Below are 23,625 nucleotides of genomic sequence, written 5' to 3'. Positions count from 1 at the left end.
TTTAGGTCCCGATTCTTTTTTTATTATTATTATTATTATCTTTTTCGTTCACTCGACCACGGCCGACGCGATTGTTCGAGGAGATTTATAGAGCAATACGGCGGTAATGGTCTGGCGTATATCTCGCTTTATTTAGCGAGCTGCGACGACTCGCGAGCGCCATATATAGTTCGGGAAGGTGATTTATCTGCGAAAAAAAAAAAAAACGCTGCCTCTTCCCCGGCTACAGCTGCAGCACACGCGTAAGAAGAAAAAAGAAAAGGCTCTGGAAGTGTGAAGACAAGCTTCAGTGTCTGTGCCGTACACGTAACCCCGGCAACGCCGGAGTGCAGCGATTCGCATTGTAGGTGTCGCGCAGCTTCCGGCCAATCCTTTCTCATCGCGCGCTCCGGATCCCGCGGAGTAAGAGGATTGTTGTCGACAAGTGCGCGCGCTCGACAACGACAGCGATAACGACAGCGCGTAAAACAAAAAAAAAATTACCACCACCGAGAAGGAAACAGTGGGTGTGTTGCGATTCTGGTCAGCATTTTAAAAAGACCAGTATATACGCCGTCTGCTACGAGCGGAAGCTTCCGAGCTCCAGCAATAGGAACGCCGTCTGGAAGCCGACCCTGCGACTTGACGCCACCTGGCGTTGCAACAAGCAAAAGCAAAGTGCATATTGTAGTTGTATCTTTCGGAGCAGACGCTTGATGTGGGCCAGTTGGTTTAACATGTTTGAAGAAAAAAGCGCTCAAAGACAAGGACTAAAAGAAGAACATGTACGACGGACAGGCGCTGTAGACGGACAGCGCCTCTCCGTCGAACATGGTCTTCTTTTAGTCAGCGCCATTGTAGCGCTCTTTCCTTCCAAGTATTTTTTAACAATTTGCGCGTTTGCAAACTTTTACAAAGAATGCAACGTATAGCGTACACCGAACGCACAAGGAAATCGTGATTACGTTTTAATGCGCGAGGAGCTGCGGGCTAATTTTGATCATCTCGGGGACGTATTCTCGGCAGCTCGATTTCGGCGATATCACCATTCAGAGCGCCATTACTGGCTGGTTGCAGCGAAACCGGATGAGCCAATCAGCTGCAGGTCGAGCGGCATGCGTCGCGCGAAAGCGATATGCCATCGCCGAAAGTGATCGTCCCAGAATACGTCCCCCGCAGTTTTAGGGTAGCGTGCCTCCAAATCGGGATAAACACGAGAGCTTTCGTATTCTGCAAGTTTCTGCCCCCGTCTAAATGCGTTCGCCGCGGCGTGGCATCGCGAGCCCACAACATCGTGCTCGGCAGCGCACCGCCATGAGCCACTGATGCCAGCACGGCGGGTAATTAAGGGTTGATTGATGAACTTAATAATGGTTGATAGTTGATTGTTGGACAATTTTTATTCTTTTACGCAGCATGCCGCCGTTGCGACTACAACCGAACCGAGAGTGATATAAGCCACAATTCGTGTCGATTCTCGACAAGTTAAGCCTCGTGTGCGCCCTCCAACGCCGTTTTATTCTTCACACAAGCCCCAACAGAGATCGCTCAACACTCAATAAACCGACCTAACAAAAGACACAGAGCAAAAAGATTTTTTCCTTAAATACGAACGAAACTCGAATGAACGAACGGCGATTCGCAGTAAGAAATCCTTCCACTCCTCTTTTTTTCTTTTTCGCTAACTTTCATTGTTTATTCTCACCATTTCCTAGCGTTCTTTGGCCATTATTGCCCCGTGCGCCGTCACAGACCCCACACATCATCGTCTTACTCATTCTCTCTCTAACTCATTCTACTCCGTTTCCCCGCTAAAACTGCTAGTCTTGCTTTTTTTTTTTCTATTCCCGCGTACTCAAATAACGCTGGCTCGGCAACGGCCGGGAACCGCAACTCGACACCAAACCCGCGCCTCCAGTCCAACTATAACCCTCTACATGTGTAGCAGCAGCGTAGATTCGGCGCTTAAACGTTCAGGGAGCCGATAAAGACGGCGCCTTCTGTCGCAGCTCACGTTTCCATCTGCGCTCCACGACCCTCTCCACCCCGCCTCACCCCCCTCCTGCTCCTTTTCTGTGATATCAATTTTGTTTTTTCCGGATACATTTATTCACCTTCGTCCTATCAGTCGAGCGTTCCCTCGCGTCGCACTCTACACGCAGTCCGGCGAGCTTATTTCTATCGCTTAATCACAATGTACTTTTCATTTTTCTCACTTCTCGCTAAATTAAAAAGAAAATGGCGGTTGACTGTCTTCTTTTTTTCCCAATTTTTTCCCCTCACTCTTCCTAAAACTCGCTTCCTTTTCTATTAGTTCATGTCAAATATAATATTTCCCCATCCTTCCCCACCTTCATCCCGCTTTCGCGATGACTTTCCCCTTCGCCACTGGTGTTTCCCCAAGTTTCCCACTTTACCATTCTTCGTTTCTTCTCCCTTAGAATTATTCCTTCGTCAGCACTTTTTTTTTCGGTTTAAGACGCGAGGCGACCGACCCATTTATTAAAGCGACAACGAACCGACGACAAGGACGACTACTACAACGCGGTTCAAAGTGGGGGGACGGGGAGGAGGAGGTTGCGGAGGAGATCGACAATTCAATGTCGTCGACTCGGGCCCTTCGGGCGATCAAGAAAAATGTCCCGGCTCTCCCTATATTTTTCCCCCGTATTTATTTTTCTTCCCTCAATTTTTCGATAGACGCCGCTCGGAAAAACACGCACGTAGAGAGACATCGAGTTGCGGTAAAAAAAAAGGGAGGGTGGGGACATAAATCTCTCTCTGAGCCGCGTCAGCCATTACGCACATCGTTTTCATTATCGGACACGGAGAAGAAATGACCTCGTCTCTCCTCGAAGACAAAATCAGAATGGGGAGAAGAAGAAAAGGAAGGGAAGCGCGAGCGAGGATAAAGTAAAGCGTCGAAGACGCGAGGAGCTCATTAGATCTTGACAGATTCGAGAGAAGGATTTTCGGGCTGCCGCCCGAGAACCCTGACCTCCTTACAGGGACATCGCCCTTCCCTCCCTGCTTTCCTTGTTCTCGTATATAACGCAGTCGAAAGCATAAGATGAAAGGGGGATGTCGATCCAAAGGAGAACTCAGATCGGCGCGTTCCCCATCGCGGCTCTAACGGGAGACGTAAGGAGGAGAGAAACACATCTCTTATTTATAACACTCTCGCACGCAGACAGAGTAAAATGTCACCGCAACGGAGTTGATCCCTTAGCGAAGGGCATAAAAAGCGCGTGGGTGAGAGAGAAAGGGGGGGGGCGTTCACGGGAGAGGAAAGGACGAAAAGGGCAAGAAAAAACTACAGTTTATTTATAACACACTTGACACACGTACCGAAGACAAAACAGTACCGCAACGGAGTCGATCCCTAAAAGAGGAGGGAAGAGAAAGGGTGTTTCTTGAGAAGGAGGGGATAAGAATTCCGCAAGAAGTCGCATAATGATGACACCCGACGATGACCACTTGCGCTGACATGTGCGCTGGACTCGGCGCATTTACGATTCATCTATAGCTAGAAGAAAAAAAAGAGTCGCGCTGTCTCTCTCTCGATCTCGTTCTCGGTCTCCCCGATAGAAAACTACAAATGAGTGTACACGCCAAGAAAAATGACGAGATCTTTTTTGCTACGGTCTGCAGAACGCTGAGACCGCCGCCGTAACGAGGAAGTCCATCGGTCACTGACGGTTACTAGAGGGTAAGGGTAGGAGGAACTGAATTTAACGCGGCGATATCGATAGAGTGGCGTATAATGCGCGAGTTGCCGCACGACTCACAGAATTAAGTATAGATGCTGCTTTCTCCGGAACTTGCAGAGCTTTCAGGCCGTTCTCTTGTAGGGTACATATACTCAAGGTGATTCAATGTGACCACCGTCTTTCTCCTGAACTGCTGTCGTAAAAAGCTTTCGATTTACTTTCTTTTTCGCTGAGCCAGAACGTGACTTCAATATCAGCTACAAGTAAAGGGCGTAGCCTTTTACCAAGAGATTTGTGATACAAGAGGTACTTTAAACGAGTACTGAACCGACCCTCCGGCCTGGTGAAATAACATAGTCGGCGGACTGCGTACGTTGCTGCGAACATCTCAGCAAAGTTTTGCTGTCGTACGCGGCGCGTGGAGTTCGTAAGCGGAGTGCAAGGTCATCGTCCTCTCAAACGCTCTCTTTTCAACAGAAGCCTGCTCCGCATTCTCTTCTGGACGACGTTAATCAAGAAGGGTGTTTGGATCAGTGCGCTTGTTCCTATAGTGTTACAGCGTATATTTATTCACGAAGTTCAATAAACAGGTGGAAGTAAACGAAAATGTGCTTTCGAATTTCGGTACTAACTACGTACTTCCGGAACAAGCCGACCATCGTCTGCTTCCTCTCGGCCGCGGCCGCCCGCGTAGCAATTAAACTTTGGCCACCCTGCTTATCGGTGTCGTAGCCCTGGAGGCCCGCTAATTTTGATTAGTTTCGAACGCTCAACTAGTCTCGAACCACGCGAAATTTAAGGTCAGACTCCTGGACGCTCCTGTAGTTACACGCCTCGGCCATACTGATTGACAGTGCTTCAAAAAATGCGCAACTTGGACGTGGCTATCATCCGTCGGTGGAGCTGGTGAAGGACAAAGCTAGTCCGCAGCACGTAGCACAGTCACACTGTAGCACATGAGCGCGAGCACGCACTCAAGCCCTGTCGCGCACAAGGCAAACGCTGCACATATACGAGTTGCATGTGGCTGCGGTAGGATACGCATGGCCTCCGAGATCACCCCAGCACGCGCGCGGGGTTAATCTCGGAGGCCATGGGCCACGTAGCGTAGATACCGCGGCCACCGCGGGCTGCCGCGACGAGTCCACCGGCCAAGCGCACTGCGGCTCGCTGAGGACAACCGCGTTTGGCTATAGTTTGGCTTTAGGTTGGCTATAGTTTGGCTTTAGGTTGGCGCGTACGTAGGCGCCGAAATCGGAAGTATCCAAAATCGAATTTGAACTGCGCGCCACGGTGACATTTAGAAGGCGGGCACGCCCCACTCCGCCGCAGCCTTCGCTGCGCGAGGCATCGAACAAGGAGAGGAAGCACCGCGAAGGCCCTGTTTGATGGCCAATAACTCCGCTTCTGCTGAACGCATTGAAATACGTTTCTTGCGGCGAAGTGTTTCTGAAATAGCCTATTTTAACGCCGAGCGCATTTCCCGTCTTCGATAAAGAGTGGTTCGGGGCCCCTTCGAAACGACTGAGAGCACGCCAGTTCTTTGCGAGCCAATTATACGACTTACAACTCAACCTTGCGGAAACCACGCCCAGCATATAGAGTTAATACACACGTACTATTGTGGATGAGAGTGCGCACCTTTTTCGAGGAACCAATTTCTCGCGAATCGCCGGCCCGTCGTGATAACTGCGAAAAAAACTTCTTTCACGCAAAAACCGGGTCGTTTGCACTAACAGGCCACTTAGTTTACAGTCGTCACCTGAAAGCAAAGGCGTGCGAAACGGCACTCCCAGGGTCTACAGGGAAGCATAACAAGATATTTCTTTCTTGCTTTTTTTCGCACGCGTCGTCTTTTTGTTTTTTTCTCTTCTTTTTAAATTTTAATCCGACCAACTCTTTAAACATGTCACCATATGAACATCTGCGTTTACCGCGGCCGATCGAGCCACTTGGCTTCGCCTGTCCCGAAGAAAATACTGGTCGCCTAATTACACCGTGGGTAGCTCTCGTCTATGAACGCAAAACAAACACATGCAGAACTTCTCTTACCTTCATTGATGGACAGGGACAATGTGCGTTCGGAGACAGGAAGGATGACGAATGCCCATGAAAAAGACAGAAAAAAAAAGATGAGCAAACCTACGCAAGAGTCATAGCACGCATACATCAATAACAACGTCAAGTTAATGGCGAAAGCCCTGTAAAAGAACGAGGATCCAATAACACCATCTTTAGCTCACGACGGAGTAGTCTGGCACGTCAACCCGATCCTGCACTTTCTTTCTTTTTTTTTTTTACACCGGCAACAAGTCGGAAGAGTTTATGACTCATCCCACGTGAAGGCGCTTGAACGTCGTACGTCGTCATCCGACCGAAACAAACGGTAACCCACATACGGCGAGTACGTCTTGCCGTTGAGTAGAGGATAAGAACATCGCCGGAAGCCCCGTCTCAATTACCTTCTCTCCCTCGATGCGACACGCCAGCGCTTGCACGCACCGCGTCAGACGACCTACCCCGTCTCGAACGACCCTCTCCTAGCGCGCTTAATTCGACTCGCCTTCCTATAGCGCCTTAAGCTGGATTCCCCTAACGGTATTCGCACAACGGACACATCATCGCTCGCATTAAAGGGACACTAAAGGCAAGGACTAAGTCGACGTGGACTGCTAGAATAACATTCCAAAAGCCTCGCCGCTCTGGTTTCGTGACAAGAACAAAAAAAAAATGATACCAGGTACAGGCCTGTTAATGGTAAAGGTTCCCGTTACTAATGGTACAGGTTCCTGTTACTAAACCCGCAGGCGTGCCAACACGAACGCGAGGTAGGAACGACAAAAAAAAAAGTACAAACGTCGAAAAGCTCGCACAGTGGCTTAAAAAAAGAAAAGAAATACACATTAGTTACACATGCGCACGGTCGAGAGAAGGCAGCGCCAACCCATAAGCCACAGACCCGCGCGGGCGCTCGCGACAGATAATTGTTTGGGCACGGCGTGTCTTCTTTGAGCGAAGTAATCGAGGGCCGACCATGCGCACGCGCCACCGCCTTTGTCGATACGCCAAGCCTCCACCATATGGCGCTATGTGCTTCAAGGCATTAAAGACTCTCGACTATGTGCATTCCTCGGCTTCGTAGACGAGCTTAATTGAAGTGGTTGCGATTACAATGAGGCGCACGGCATACACGTGCGAACAATGGGAGCGATGAGCGCAGCCCCAGCCAATCCCAAGTGTGTATGTATATATATATATATATATATATATATATATATATATATATATATATATATATATATATATATATATATATATATATATGCACACACACGCGGTCAGATAGGTGTCAGATAAGCACGCGCGTCTCCCGCCCGACAATGCACGCGGATCGAGCATTCACGTCCTTCTCGACGCAGGAGTCAATGCCGACGACGGCGGCGACGAGGCGTCCCATGTTTACGCAAATCAGGCCGCTGTATGCAAAGGCTCATTATAGGGAGGACCCCGGGTGAAGGACGCGTAGTTGGGTGCACTGTCGTGTCTGAAAAAATAAACGTCTCACACGCAAAGCCCCGCATCTCTTCTCGGACGGAGAACGAACGCGGCGACAGCGCCCGATTATATATATGCGGCAGCGAGGTGTATAGGCACGCGAGTTTTTCGTGCGGTGCGAAAGATGCAAAACGACGGTCGGACGAGAAAGAAAGAAAGAAAGAAAAAGAAAGAAAGGAAGAAAAAGAAAGTAGAAAGAAAGAAAGAAAGAAAAAAAAGAAAGAAAGAAGAAAAGATAGATAGATAGATAGATAGATAGATAGATAGATAGATAGATAGATAGATAGATAGATAGATAGATAGATAGATAGATAGATAGATAGATAGATAGATAGATAGATAGATAGATAGATAGATAGATAGATAGAAAGTAAGAAAGAAAGAAACAGCCCGGCGGGAGAGAGCGTGAGCTTCCTAGTGACGATACATCTTCTAAAGATGGAATTATGGGGTTTTACGTGCCAGAACCACGATCTGATTATGAGGCACGCCGTAGTGGGGGACTGCACAAATGTTGACCATCTGGGTTTATTTCATGTGCATCTAAACCTAAGTACACGGGGTTTTTCCGCATTTCGCCCCCATCGTAATGCGGGCCCCGCGGCCGCGATTCGATCCCGCGACCTCGCGCTTAGCAGCCCAACACCCCAGCCACTATAAGCAACCGAGGCTGGTGACACATTTCCTCTCCGGTCGTTTCTCCACGGCGCTTCTGCGTTCTTTTTTTTTTTTCGACGTATAAGAAGTACGAACCAACTATAAGCTCTGCAACAAGTATAGGGACACAAGCCCTCAGACCGTGTGACGCGCATGCGACGTAGAGCTCTGCAACGAGTTGGAAACAAGGACGCAACCCTACCGGCGTTTGCAAGTCGTAATCGTAATCGTCAGTCTATACATACTGAAGCCCGCTGCGTAGTACACCGGACATTTCGGGGAGATCTTCGGCCGCAGAAGCTGTCTGCAGCAAGAGAAGCAATTTTGGTGCGAGCAGGCTTCCTCAATCATCCCGTTACTCCTAACAGGACCTGCTGCACGCCAGGCTGATCAAGTGACCCGTCCAGCTGCGAACTGTTTTATCTCAGCTAATGAATATCCTTCACCCGCGTTTTAAAAACTGCCACTAACTGAATAAATACTAACTGGGAGCGAACTCCGAGATAGTATTTCTGTCTTCCATCTGCCGCTTCCGCCCTACATGCCTGCAAACTTCCGAATATCGTTTCGACATCAGTGTATGAAGCGCGCACTTTCGGAATATCTATCAACGTCGGAACTGAATCAAACTGGCTGTTATCACGCGCCATGTTTGTCTATGCACTCTCGTCTCGGCCGTGTTTTGAGCGTCGTTATGCTGTCAAGTTCAGAGGTGTCATCAAGCAGCCGATTAAACCCGCTTTTCGTACACTATCATAACCGTGGCCTACTGTTCCCCTCCGCCGTCTTCGAGTGGATTCCTCTTTCTTTGGCGATCACTGTATTAAGCCCAATAGTGCTAAACCTAACCTCTAATCTGCTGAATGTTATAAAGGACTTGTCCAACCCCGTTACTTTCTCCTAATGTCAACTAGCCTATCAGCAACAACCGTTTGCTATCTAACCCACACTGCCATCTTCCCGTCTCTTGAAGGTTAGGCCTCTCAGTACCACTCCTACGGGTAGTTGAGCATTTATTTTTTTCTTTGTACTCGCGTTTTCTTGTTATCGACCAAGTTCCATGGCCCGCCATAGGATATATACCTAGAGAATAGCGCTCGCCCTTTAATCCGGCGTTGATATCAGGCCGTGAGCAAGCCACTTTTTTTTCTGTCTCGGTTACGCTTTATTCAAAAGTATCCGAAGCTAACATTAACAAACACGGATATGGCGGATATGGCAATTGCCTTTCCCGCAATCAAATGTAGAACCCGCCCAATCATACACGCTCCGATAGCAACGCCACACCGAGCAATGCTACAACGTGAAGGAACTTTAAAAGAAGAAAAACAAATACGGATTACAACGTCGCCCCCCGGCGAAAGGAAACCATACAAAAGCAACGAAATGGCAAGCTACGACACAATTAAAAAAAAAATATGCGCGACCACGGCCAACAAATACCACGTAGACAGTAGACCGTAGAATAGAAGAAAGAAAACACAGGGAAAAAAATGTTTAGCCGATAACATGTACCAGTATAACAAGCGTCTCTTGACGCGATAGTCGTTTTCTTTGTTTAATCCTGTTCTTAAGGCCGCCGTTTATTCCTGCGTTCGTTAACTTCGTTTGATACACTTTTTAAGCGTTCCGAAGCAATCACTTTTCCTTTTTTTTTTCCCATATCCTCCTGTGATGATGACGATTACGCTAGTTTAGTGTTTAATAGCGCCACAGCTAATATTGGCTATAAACCTCTAGCCCTCTTCTTTTTTTTTTTTTTTTTTTGCTCGTCTCGACATTAGAAGCAAATTAGTAAAAAGTAAGTTCGCACTTCGAGCCCCTTTCCTCGGCCGACGCAGCGGTAGGCTGAGAAAAAAAAAATTGACTGCGACCGGTTAATCTTATTCGAGTTTCCTGCGCGCTAAATAAAGCGTCTAAGCAGTTTTACCAAACCGGCCGATCAAGGGGCACCGGCGCGAGCGATGCCGCAAGTGCTGAATGAAGCGTCCAAAAAAAAAAAAAGGTAAACGCAGAGAAGGAAAAGAAAGAAGAAAAAGAAAAGTTAATTGATCGGCGATCGATGAGATCTGTCCTAAGAAGAAAGAGAGAGAATTTTTATTTTCGACAGCTAGGGGGAATGCGCGCGCACGGACGCACAGAGGGAAAGAATACAAAAAATAGCAAAAAATAAAAAAGCAAGCTTTTGTTCTCCAGGCACCGCTAACACAACTGCACCAACTTCCGTAGCAGAGGTCTCATATATATATATATATATATATATATATATATATGTATGTAGCGAGAGAGAGAGAGAGAGAGAGAGAGAGCATCATTTTTAGTGACGCTTGATCGGCGTAATCGTAAACGGGACGCCACCAAAGCGCGAGTTCTTAAGCACCGCGGAGTCCAAGGACCGAATGAGAGAAAGAATTGAAGTAGCGGGAGAAGAAAAACCCCCACGTAATAATAGAACGCCTGCCCTCTCCATCCCCTTCGTCCGTTGTGGTCGAGACAGAAGCACAAAAGATCCAATAGGTAGAAGGGAGAGGTGAGGGGGGCCCGGATGAGGGAGGCCGGTTAACGTACAAAAGAAAAAAAAATATGACGACTATATAAGAAATGCCACTGGGACAGCAGCCCGGTTAAGCGTCTCATTTCGCGCCTGGGTGCTTTCCTGAATAAGGGGATTAGTCGCGGCTGCGAGCACCCCCCCCGAAACCTGCGTGCACCGATCAACCGGAAGCCGAAGGCGGGAAAAAAAAAAGAAACGGGCACGAGCCATGTGCGTATAAGGTGGGCGTGGCAGTAAGGGAGGCAATTACAGACCGCCGCGAAACGAAGTATAGAACGCTAAGAAAGATGACCCTCGGGCAGGGCAGCGGCAGCCGCAGCAGCAGTAGCGGCTAACAAAGGCGACGTAATTGGGGGAGATAATTGGAGCAGGCGTCACAAATTAGGCGGGGGACAGAAAAGTAAGCAAGAAGAAAGGAAAAGGCAATTTAAAAAAAGCTCGTTTAAGACGTCAGCCTGAAAACGCAGATGCGCATAAGCGTGGGGAAGGTTGACACAAAACTCAAAGGAGGTGGAAAGTGGGTGGGGGGACATCCACGTCCCGAGCAGTCGTGAGGAGAACTCTAGATCAGCAAGGTGCGACATGCGGACGTGTCGGATCAAACGGGGTAAGCAGGCGTCTATACAAGCAGTATCAGCAGGTGTTACATATTATTTGTTTTTGTCAGCTTCGATGAACGCGTGAAATAAAAGAAGGACAGAAAGAACACGAGAAAAAAAAACAAGCAACTTCATCAAGGACGCAAGCGCGTGCAAAAGGCTGAAACTAGTGCTACATTACAAGAGGCACGACAGGCATGACAGGCACCTTAGATCAGAGGCCAATGAACCAGTGACCCGCCGCGGTTGCTCAGTGGCTATGGTGTTGGGCTGCTGAGCACGAGGTCGCGGGATCGAATCCCGGCCACGGCGGCCGCATTTCGATGGGGGCGAAATGCGAAAACACCCGTGTGCTTAGATTTAGGTGCACGTTAAAGAACCCCAGGTGGTCAAAATTTCCGGAGTCCTCCACTTCGGCGTGCCTCATGATCAGAAAGTGGTTTTGGCACGTAAAACCCCAAATATTATTATTAATGAACCAGTGGTCCCGGTCGCCGACGAGGAAAGGACGCTGCGCAGTATCAAGCGCACAGCGTTTAGAAAAAACTTGAAATTCGTGAAACGCATTCGACAAATATCTTTAGAGACACGAAACATGAAGATGATGACGACTGCAATGACGTCGATAATGGCGACGGAGGTGATGACGATGATCGCGAGTGTGGTGGTGGTCTCATTTCGTACGCGCGCGAGTTGTGCGCCCCCGTCTTTTCGCTTTCTTTACGCACGCGCGACAGAGCGCGCGAATTAACCGAGATTACGCATTATTCGTTCTCGCAGGTCCTTCGGGAAAGACGCGACCCACGGCTGGCGCGAAAGGGTCGGCCGGTGGAAGCGGGTACTGGTCCCGGCACGTCCACGCAGCACGAGTTGAGGTGAGCCCTCGACGTGAACAGCCGGCGACGCTCCTGCTGCTCCCGCTGCCAGACTCGGAACCATGCTGAACGCTCCGCACTCTCGGGCCCGCGATCGAGCCACCCTAATTTGCCCTGACGCTTTAGCGTACGTACGTGCGCATACTACGCGGCGTACTAAATCGAATCAAATGAAAAGAAGAATGTGACGTCATTGCGAGTGCGCTTCAGCCAAGTCTGAAAAACGCATTGGACGGGCAGAGGCACGAATTGATTAGAACATTTCGATCAATCGGTTGCTTGATGAATCGATCTGTCGGTAAGACCGATGATATGAAGCACCGCATCGCCATACGGGATATCCACTGCCAGAGACGATCACATTGAAGTGTGGAGACAATTCTTCGGTTAGACAATCATACAGAACATTCATAATATTATCAGCTGTGTAAACACCACGTATAGGGAGGCTACGTTCGAGCCGCTCACCTGACTACCATGTATGTGGATCTGTGGTCCGCACAATAGACCCTGGTTAGATTTCATCGGACGTCGCCAACTACACGTGCATATGTAACTTGCACGCACCAAATGTTCCAAGAGAACTTCTTGCTGGGCAAGATGGTATTGATTCATTATACCTATGTTTAAGGCGTCAAAAAATAACAGACAGCACACAAGAGAGGACAACGGGGCAGAGCGCCTATATACGTCATATTATATATATATATATATATATATATATATATATATATATATATATATATATATATATATATATATATATATATATATATATATATATACACACTGCACCTGATGGAACGCAACGACGGACCACTTCAAAGAGTAGCGACGGAACGTAAACGCACTTCTCTCGCATTTACCTCCTATTCGCCGCTGAATTTTCATTCTTCGTGAGTGTTGACCTACGTATATACTTGAACACTTGCCGATTTTTTTTTAATTTTTTTTTGTCTGGAAGCATACTTCCGCAAAAGTGTCAGCGCAACCACGTCGCACCAGACGGATTACTCCAGGAGGACGGACCTTATACTGGCACGCCAAAAAGAAGTTGATGTTAGCTAATTACCAATGATGTTACGCTCATTACCGTGTCATTGCGATAGAAATTATTCTGACACTTCAAGCGAACACTTGACGTCCGCCTCGCCGTGAGGTTCCGTATATATTTAATTATTCTACTTTGGGCACACACGTCTCGAACGCGGTACCGAAGCAGAGTAATAATTAAACTATATTCGTTAAGCGAAAATTCCGCGCTTAGCATCGGATTCGCAATATGCGTCCTCAAATTCTATACGGCTAAATTCACTGACGTTTTAAAACTGAGCTAACCCTCGTCAGCGCTGTGAAAAGATAAACCCGACCCCTTCTTCCGTTCATAAATAAGCCAGTAACGTCGATCACAACAGTCAAGCACGGCGTACAAAACACTTTCAAGAAAATCAGCGCGGTAACGAAATGCAAAACACAACGCAACATCCTAAAAATAAAAGGAGAAAGAGGTATGCGCACCTAAAGTTGCTTTTATTTTTCACCTACAGCTAAGCCCGCGTCCCTCACGACGACGGTCAACGCAAGAAATTAATGATCGAACGATATCCAGCCGCTGCGGCTCTTTATTTGCCGACCCGCCCCTCCACAAGCCCCAAAACACAAGAGCCAAACAGCTGCATGGAGTTCGCCCACGAGGAGCAAACGCCGTTGTCAACGCCCGCTACAGCCACGCACACCGCCTACGTTCGACCAGATCCCTTTTTAATAGGCACCAATCCGGCATCGTTAGAGCTTGGCCCCCGCTTTCAACTTCAAAAAGTCGAGCTCGAAGCAAAAGGCGAGCGGGTGAGCGGATACGGGAAAAGTTCGCCAACAACGAGCCTCTATAACGGGTTCATTCTTGCTCGTTTCCTTTTTTTTTTTTTTCGATCGTTATTCGTACTTGCTGCTCATTGCACTATAAAAAGCAAGCACGTTTCTTTTATATTTCCCCCCGCACTAAGCTTGTGTCTTTTAAAACTGTAAAGCAGCTGGTGTGCCAACAGCGACCCCCAGGCAAGCGGCTTCGTCCTCGATAACGTAACTAACTCAAGTTTTTGTCACCACACGTTTTTTTTTCCCTTCAAACTCTCACTTCCTTTTTTCTGCGCTTTCAAGTTGGTTTTGCTACAGCTAGAAACCTTCTTCCGGCAGCAAACCTAATTTGTCGAACAGGACACGTTCGCTTTCTCAAAACGTCCAGACCGGCGACAGCTTAATCTCGGTTCGCCCGTCATGACAACTGCCATCGGGCGGCCTCTCTTGCGTGTTCCCACCAGGGTGGTTGATGACAAGACGCGGCGGATCACATCCGCGTAGGTTCCCTTAAAAAAAGGAACGGCAATGTTTCCTTGAAAACGGTGACAAAATGTTCGCGGTTCGTGAGCCTATGACGTCACTGAACCACGCAACGGCTCAACGCCGGCCATTGGCCGAATGTTCACGACAACTAGTTACGTCTGACCGAGAGATCGCGCTGTCATGCACACTCTTCTGGAGTAACTGTACAGGCTCCCTTCAACGAGGGAGAGGTGGGGGGGGTCTATACAGTAACCTTACACTCTTCCAAGCACCTGAAAAACGGAGAAGCGACAAGCGACGGTTGTCAACGCGTCCCTCTCGTCCTCTCTCAATTCCTTTGTCGCTCTCTGGCCCCTTTGTCAAACCTCAGTCTTGAAAGGTTGCCGCCGTTCCAGCCCGTAAAGAAGGAAGAAGCACGAAAGGAGCAATACATATGCCGGGAATTGCTAACGGCGGCGCTCAACCAGAGAGGATATGTACCGTTGATGAAGAATAGGGAAAGTAAACGTTGTTTTATTTGTAAATGTGTTATTATTAGGCCTTTTTTAAAAAAGAAAGCTTTCTGCGAGAACATATTCTTTAAAAGGCATCGTACGCACTCCAGTATGTTCTCAGTTTCAAAGAGAAACTATTTTAGGGCCTGTTGAACGAGAAGTCGAGGTGTTCAGCTAAACCTGGCAAGACAAAAAAAAAACGTTGAGAGTCTATAATAACGAGAGCTAAATCATAGTTAATTACCCGAAAAGAAATGTCCTTCCGGGTTTTCAATCACCCTGTAAAGCGTGCACCGCCGTTACAAAACTTGTTATGCGGCAAAGCTAACCTTGAGGCAACAAAAGCTAACGTTTGATGACGCATTCGAACTGTTCCCGAAATTCGAATAAGACTAGTGAATAGAACGCTTCACAAACGAACCGATATGGGCATGTATTTGGCTCAAAAATACCGACGCAGTTCTTAGTGATACAGCCGCTGAACAACCAATAAAAAAAAGGCAAAAAAAAAGGAACAAACGCTTCCACCTAACTCGCCTCGTTCTCTGCGTTTTCCCGTGATTTCGTTACACTGCAACACTATCCCCGGCCATTCTCGTGATCCGCGTTTAAACATCATATTCGTCATCAGTAGCGCTGGGACTAGGGCGTACGCAAGTTAATCTAGAAACAACTACGAAAAAAACATAACTGATTACAACATTCAATAATAAATTTGTCATCGCAAGGCAATCTGCAGAGATCACGATTGAGCGGGATTCAATACTTAGCATTTTTATCCGTTTTGAAAGAGCTGTAGCGAAGTGCGAAAAAAAAAATATCGCATTCTAAGAGTAAGCCACTCGGATCAAACAGCTACGGACGATGATGCACTCACTATCGAAGATAAGAGAGCGAATTCGGACGGATGAGTATGGGAACGATTTAGGCAGAAGCGCTTAGGCATTACTCGATCACACCTCGGCGAAGGTAAGTAAAGGATTTCGCGAAAGCGCCAACAACGCGCGCGCAAATCTGAAATGCCGTAAACGCTCTTCTCCGAAATTCACCGGCCCGCGCCTACTCCGAGTATCGGAATAACACGGAGCTGTTCACCCCTTATCCTCGTGCGAGGTATTCAGAGAGCGAGAGAGAGAAGATGCGATTCAATCGCGCGCTTCGTAGACTGGGAGATTTACGGTGCGAACGAGAAGCATTGTCGTAGAGTGCTACGAGATGAGTTTCATTTTCCTTTTTCCCCGAAAGCGAAGCAACAACTCGTTTCCTGCGTTTTACATCCGAACCGTTCTCTCTATGCGCTGCAATAGTGCGAGAAAGTTGAAGCGAAGTGTCTAGCCACGTTGCGTGGGAGTACGGATAAGTTGTTCGCATCGAAGCGAGGAGGGGGTCTCTGCAGCAGCAACAGCAGCGATGAAAATGACACCGTGCGCTCGCTCTCACGCCCCGTCTCGGGCCCCTTCATTGCGGTAGCAAATATATGAACACTCCGGGCTCATTTCCGCCGTCGTCGTCGGCGTCACCGTGATGTTGCGCATAAAGTCCAAGTGCGCTGACATCGCGGCCGCGCGCCGTATGCTGTAGGTGCGAGTGAAGCATGCGAGGAAAGCCGAGGAGCACGGTCGCTCCATCTCTCGCACGCAAGGGAGGAATGCAGGGAGTAAGTGCGCAGTAGAGTGTTTTAACACTCTAATGCGCAGCGTTATGTCGCGCGCAAGGCAGTAGGGAGGGGGGAGGGGATCGTAGTGGAGGGAAAGAGGGGCATTTATTCCGCAGGCGACCCCATGTGGCGCTGCTGAGCGTGGCCGCGCCGCTGCACTCACCTCCTCCTCTCCACATTTTATATTCACTCTCTCTCGGCCGCGCGGGCCCTATCTCGAAAGCTTTTTGCAGTGGACACGAAGCCTAACCACGCCCGAGGCTCATGACTTCGTGGGCGCTGTGTTCTCGACGCCTAGTTCGCATTCAAGCGAGAGCCAGTACGAAGGGCAATTCGCTCGCTGCTGCTGCCGCTCTTCGTCACGCCAGCGTTTTGAGGGCGGGTATCCGCGGTCATCGAGTCAGACGTATTCATCTTTCCCTGTGCGTGCGTGACACGAAGATTGTTAATTTAGTTAGCAAACGAATGTTTACAAGTTTACATGGCCGATAATACTACTGTCTTTATTTCGTAAAGATGTCTAATAATTTGCTATCGCAATTGATGTTTCGCCTTTCGGGTGAAAGCGACATTTCTTTTTTTTTTCAGGACATGCCATTCCGATTGTCATTGGGGGTAAGGCTATAATCGATCATCGGCTGATTGTCTGCATCTCTCAGACCTAGATGGTCCTAAGCCTACAATCGCGATCAACAAGATCGCGATTGTCCGGATTCGAATCGTGCAAGATCGCGATCCAAAGCGACCGTTTAGCAGCATTCGATCCGGATCGAGCTCAATCCGGATCAGGCCCAATCGCAATCGAAAGTGGCCTTGTGACATCACGTACGACCGACGCGAGCACGTTGCAGGAGCTAGGTGTACGCGCGACTTAAGAAAGAATTCCAGTTTAATCAAGGTGCGGGGGAAACAGCAGACGTAAAGAAAACGAAAGCGTGGCGACGTCTCGTGCCCAAGCCACAAGACGCACTGGCAAACCCGGGGTGCCGTTTCCATCCTGCCGACGCGCCTCATCGGCCATACGGTGAGCCACGGGACCCACGAAACGCATCCGAAGTGGGGTTGCAAAGCTCATCGTGATTCGCACTTCGGGCGAGACGAGAGGAAGCGAGAGCCTAGTGCACCGTTTAATCGGTGATCGGCGATATCGAGAGCGCAGCCAGCGATCGCGACCGTTCACACTAAAGCGGGAGACACGGGTGCCGCCACGTTTAGTAACTTTATCGCTTAGCGTGCGTACGCACTATACGATAAGCTCGCGAATTCAAGAACGCTAACACGGCATACGGAATGACACAAAGGTCTCATAACTTGCGGTGCACCCGCAGTGGATAGAACACCGTTTCCTTGCGTTTGGAAAACATTTACGTTGCTGTTATAAATCTGTCTATAATTGACGTGCATGATCAAGATGTAATAGTAATAAACTTTATTGGTCAAAAGAGCAGGCGTGATCATCATAATCATGGTGCCTATGGCGTTGAGCTGCTGAGCACGAGGTAGCGTGACCGAATCCCGGCCGCGGCGGCCGCATTTCGATGGGGGCGAAATGGGAGAACACCCGTGTATACTTAGGTTTAGGTGCACGTTAAAGAACACCAGGTGCTCTAAATTTCCGGAGTCCTCCACTACGACGTGCCCCACAATCAGACAGTGGTTTTGGCACGTGAAACCCCATAACTGAATTTTTTTTTTCACAATCATGGTGAAAACATAGTTTCTCTACATATGAGGGAAGTTTCAGCAAATTGTCTCGTGACGCTTTCCTTTTAGTGTGCCTTGCACGGTAGCCAACCAGACATTTTTTTTTATTTTCCATTTTGAAAGAATTTACAGAATCGTGAAGGGAAAATGAAATCTTAAAACTTGGAGATATTTTTTTTTTCCGCTGGCTGAATTCTTGATGCTGCCTAACTCAAATATCCACCCTTCCTGGCCGACACCGTCGACAACCTCTATTTAACTTATGCTGGTAAAGTCTTTTTTTTTCTTCTTCAACTATATATTCACTTCTATGGCGGAAAGTGACGTGTCCGCGAATGAAGAAAAGGACGGCTAAGATGTTCTTCAATTTCGAGCCGCAACTTCAGCTCCGGAAGGTCGTATTACGTCGCCCATTTCGAAGTTTCTGCCTCGCATTTGGAATGACTTTACCCGAATACGATCCAGCTTAAATAACACCAACACATCTTGAGCGGAATGCCTTAGGTGGCCTTTTAAGCAAACGCTACGCTGCGGTACTGTCAATCGCTTGTAATACTGGAGGCGCGCGTAAACGTACACTTGCTCGCCGACAGCGGCCTGAGTACTGACACTTCGAGGCCAAAAGCAACCATAGCACAACAGCTCCATTTGTTACATATCTTGTCGTAGATACGACCTTTGCTTTTTTCGTTCCACGCAGTTCATAGTTCACGCAAGTATGAAACTTAGGGTATCGTCAGCTGTTCTCACAGCAAAGCTGCTTTTCGAGCAAGGCACAGAACAAACATCAAAATTATGGCAGTGACATCGCTCATACTCTCGCGGGTAAGTCTAGAGCGGAGGCAGAGTTGAACTCCGCACCGCTTCAAAATCGCAAAGGTCGCCAATTCAAGCGAAATCAGAAACGCAAGAAAGAAAGAAACGTAGGCACCATCTTGGGTTGAGAGAAAATAAATAGCGAGCAACAGAAAAAAAGAAAGAAAAAACGCGCGCACTGTGTCTGTCGTGTGCTGTTGAATCAGTCTGGTCACGTCAGCAACAGCAGTCTGGCGCAGCAATGATTACCAGACGACGTCCGTCTGGAAACTCAATTTTGGCGGCCTGGGAAAACGAATGAACGCTGCCGACCCAGCGGCCGACCAGAAGTGCAAAAAGAAAAAAGAGGAAACAGACGACCAAAACTGGAAACTGCATTAAAGAAGGCTGGCGAGGTGCGTTTGATGAGTTTCCACAAATACACGAGTAGTCCGACACTATAACCGGACACTTACTTTCTTACGCAGGACTTCAGGAACACAAGTAAAAGGAAATGCGTGCAAAAAAAATGGGAAGGGGGGGGGGGGGGCACTGACGACAGACTGGCGACGGCGAAACAATGACGAAGAAACCGTGAAGTCTTGGGGAACGCGCATGAGCACGAAGCATTGACGATGACTGAGTGACGACGGCCGAGCGAGTAACTACGACATAATGACAACAGCTGAACGATGACAACGGAAGCCCGACGAAAGGGCCGAGGACACAGTAGCGACGCGGCGGAACGATGGCCACTTAACCACGGTGGAACCGAGGACTACGTCACGACTGCGACGGAACGACGACTGCAGCTTGACGTTGACGGCTTGCCGACTACCGCACGACGACGTGAAGACACCATGATAACGGCGCGACAACAACGACATGTGACGAACGAAATGTGACAAAGAAACGATGACGGCGCGGTGACGACTACAGACTGCATCCGGTGATCTGGTTTGCACTACGGCTAAGGAGCGACGGCTTAGACGGACAGCGTCTTTCTGTGCCGAAATCGCGCTGGCGCCTGCGCGTGTCGTCTGCTGCGCACGGCAGACGACTCTCTGTGCACTGCATCCGATGTCGCCTTACGCTATAATCGGAACGGCAATCGCGCACGAAAGCAGCCAGCAGCCAGTACTTCACACATAGCCAGTTGGCCAAGTTGTAAAATCGGGAACACAGCAGCAGCAGCCAGCCTCCCGTCCTTCCCCCCTTCCCCCCTGACTCGTCCCCCGCAAAAGAAGTGCGGAGAAGAGCAAACAAACACTTCGCCTTTGAGGGCAAGCACAAACAAATCGAAACGGGTTCGCGACAACGGCGCAAGAAGATCGAAGCACATCAGCGAAGTAAGTGAGGAGAACGAAGAGGGGAAAAAGAAAACTCAGAACACGCGTACGCTCACACGCACGTTCCCCGTATTAACACACACACAAAAAGAAAAAATGAAAGAAAGAATCGCGCCAACGCACAGCAGCCAGACATGGCGGCTAATCAGGGCTGGGAAAGTAGACACACAAACGTAGTGGAGACGGGAGAGCCAAACGTGAGAAGAAAAAAAAAAAAGAAGCCAACGCGAGAGGCGAGATCAAAAGCCGGGCTGCGCGACGACGAAGAAGCAACAACTCCATCGACCCAGCGCACGCACCCGCAAGCGATGCCGCCCTCCTAAACAAGAGCCCACAGAAAAAGAAAGGTATACAAAATAAATACAAGTAGGCAAAACACGTATTGAATGCCAGCACACCGCAGAGCCAGTATAGAGGAAGTTGGCTTTAGGTAAGCCAGAGAACGGGGAGCAAAAGGGGAGGACGAGCTGAAAGTAGTTTGGCAAGGGCGAGCGCACAGGGAGAATGGGATGAGAGGGAGGCTCTATTGAGGGCTGCTTCATAAGCAGAAGCTACGCGCGCGCGCCCCCGAGCTCGCGAATAGCGAGTATCGACCACCGGGGTCCTCTCGACGGGATGGTGTGATCAACTAATCAATCTCTCCCCACGCGCGCGCTGCCTTCGGTGCCGGCGACGGCGCGTCGCGGCACCTATGGAGAAGGGGGGGGAGGGGGGGACGAGGCCAGATACCGTCGCGTGGCACCGGACCACTTCTATGTCGATCTTCTCGAGTGCTTCTTCCCCGAGGATTCAACAGCCCGTCTCTCTCTCTCTCCTTTCTTTCTCGCAGATCGAAAGAGATAACACGCGAGAGAGATGGTGAGAAAAAGAAGATTAGCAAAGTCGCGGGACGAACGCCTTGTTTCCTACCCTACACGTGCGGCGAGGAAACAGAGGAAGAGAAAGAAGGAAAAACGGAACAAGCGAGAGAGCTACTAGCGAAAGCACTAGTCAAAGAACTGGTGTGGGAGAACTAGCATAACAAAAAAATTCCGAACACACCTAAGCACTTCTTATGAGTTGTGAATGCAAACGCATTAACGTACAATTGAACGGCGCTGAGCGGTCCTTCCGAGTTTTGCGTTGCGAGTGAGGCACGACAGCGGTACGTGCTGCCCGAGCCAGCGAGCAGCAGCAGCAGCAGCCTGCGGTGACGCCCTCTGACGCGGTGCTGACGCGGCGATGCCCTCTCCCGTCACGCAAAAGTTCGCGCTCTGCTAACGCCTCCTAGATAGTGCAAGGCCTGTGCACTTCGATCCAAGACGTCACGCTACCTTGCCCGACTGCCATAGAATCCAGTGGGGATGCTCCCTAGTAGGTAAGCGGCTATGAGTTTTACGTCGCCGCTTTTGTCACGACGAGCTTGACACGGGACATTTCTGTCGAAGTAGCGTGACGTCATAAAGCAGAGCGCACAAGGCCAGGCAATTAGGAGGTGTTGGCTCTGCTTCGGCGAAGAGCGCTCGTGCCGAGAGGGAGAGCGAGGGTGACGTGGCGTCGCGGAGATGCCCTCTCCCCCCTCCCCCACGCAACACCTGGCGCGCTAACCAAGCAGCAAGCGTGGCCCTTCGCCCGCTCTGCTCCGTCGAGGTGCACGCAGCTCGTGACGTGACGTCGCAGCCAATGGCAAAGCGAGTTTAGGTGCCGTCTCACTGCTACAGACGACAGACACCGGATTTTGCGCCCACAAGGCCGTTTGATGTGGTCACATCAAAACTGGCGAAAAAGAGCAAAGAAGTAACAAGCGAAAAAAAATGAAACATGATAGAGAAAGAGCGAAAATACGGAAGGTGGGGAACTCTAACAGACAAGCGTCCGGTTTCTTACCCAACACTGGAGATAAGAAAAGAGGAATAAACTCCGTTGAATGGTATGGTATGGTAAAACTTCAACAAAGTCCTGCAGATCGTGAGTCTTCACGAAGCGGGCCGCTCCCACGTGGGAACCGGAAGGCCGAGCCTCTCGGCCGCATCGTGAGCCTGCTAGACAGCCCAGAGTTGGTCAGCCAGAAGAGGGCTGCGGAGAACCGCCTCCCATCTGGCCGAGCTGTGAGCGATGATAGGGCGTGACCGGGCACACCGCCAGAGCATGTGGTCTAACGTGGCTATATCTCCACAATCGTGGCAGGTAGCGTTGGTGTAAGTATCCGGATAGATTTTATGTAAGAGCGATGGACTCGGATAGGTATTGGTTTGCAGTAGACGGAGCGTTAATGCTTGAGCTCTATTGAGGCGCGGATGAGGAACAAAGTAGGTTCTACGGCTGAGATAGTAGTGTTTAGTAATCTCGTTGTAGGCGGAGTGCGCGTCCCTGTTCTCTGGGGAGTCGGCTTCCGATTGGTCGAGGGTAGCGCGGTGGGCAAGTTCCCGCGCAGCCCCGTGAGCCGACTCGTTGAGGTTGGGAGGAGCACCCTTTATCTGACCCTGATGTGCCGGAAACCAATAAATAAAGTGGTGCGTGATTGCCTTGCCCCCAATAAGTCTGAGGGCCTGTTTGGAAACGGTGCCTTTTTCAATTGCTCTGACTGCAGATCTTGAATCACTATAAATGACCAGGCTTTTCTCTTTTTAGCCCTAGGTCGGTGGCTTCCTCAGTCCAGGAAACCATGGTCCTGCACAGCTTGTCTAGCGCGGGTTACAAGCGTAAGCTGGTTGTTGGGGAATGGGACAGCTTAAAGAGATGGATAGAAATAGGGAGAATAGGAAGAAAGTGAGCTAATCGTGACAGGGAGAGAAGAAAGAAAAGGCGTGAAGGAGGAGAAAGGTCGGCTCCAAACGAGCGTTGGGTTTGCTACCCTACGAAAGGTACAAGGTTAAAATGGGACAGAGAAAAGTGAACTGAAAGGAAGAAAGAAGGTAGAGACTAAACAATCCTACAAGTCGGAACAGGTAATGCGCGGCGAAAACGGGAACGAAACAAAAGCCGAATACGTAGTGCACCCTCACGTACGTAGAAACTAATGGGAAGATTACATGGTGAGCGAAGGCTGGAGGTGTTATTTGATACACGTAATAACAGGCACAAACGGAGCTGGTCGCCAACAGCGTGAAAAAAGAGACGAAAAAAAAAAAGAAAGGTCGATTACGGTCACCATGTCACTAAACTTTCCTTTCGGAGCGAACACGGAGCTACGTCCTCTTTGTTATCGATCTAAACGATGCTGATGCGAAAGGCAAGCAGGATGTTAGGGGTAGTAAGCAGTACCGGCTACTCACAGTCCAATATACCGAGTGTTTTAATTTAACGTTAACCAAACTTTTTTTAAGGTTGTATGTGGCATGTAGCCCATATCTACTCATTCGGCTGGGTTGCCTATAA

The 23,625-nt window shown here is 49.2% G+C and overlaps 2 protein-coding genes across 2 annotated transcripts in view; one reads left to right on the top strand and one right to left on the bottom strand.

The window, feature by feature from the left end:
• LOC142588871 (uncharacterized) overlaps nucleotides 1-23,625 on the bottom strand; it is a 517,173-nt gene that overhangs the window by 278,099 nt on the left and 215,449 nt on the right. The window lies entirely within an intron of this gene.
• The window catches only part of LOC142588327 (XK-related protein 6-like), a 277,150-nt gene that overhangs the window by 153,105 nt on the left and 100,420 nt on the right, over nucleotides 1-23,625 (top strand). Inside the window, exon 2 of the mRNA XM_075699937.1 lies at nucleotides 11,835-11,929. The gene's annotated coding sequence lies outside the window, so the exon portion shown is untranslated. The remainder of the gene's footprint in view (nucleotides 1-11,834; nucleotides 11,930-23,625) is intronic.

Source organism: Dermacentor variabilis, chromosome 7 (assembly GCF_050947875.1).
Source record: "Dermacentor variabilis isolate Ectoservices chromosome 7, ASM5094787v1, whole genome shotgun sequence".
Classification (NCBI taxonomy): Eukaryota; Metazoa; Arthropoda; class Arachnida; order Ixodida; family Ixodidae; genus Dermacentor; species Dermacentor variabilis.
The sequence above is the reverse complement of the archived record's forward strand: the minus strand, read 5'-3'. Positions and strand labels throughout refer to the sequence as shown.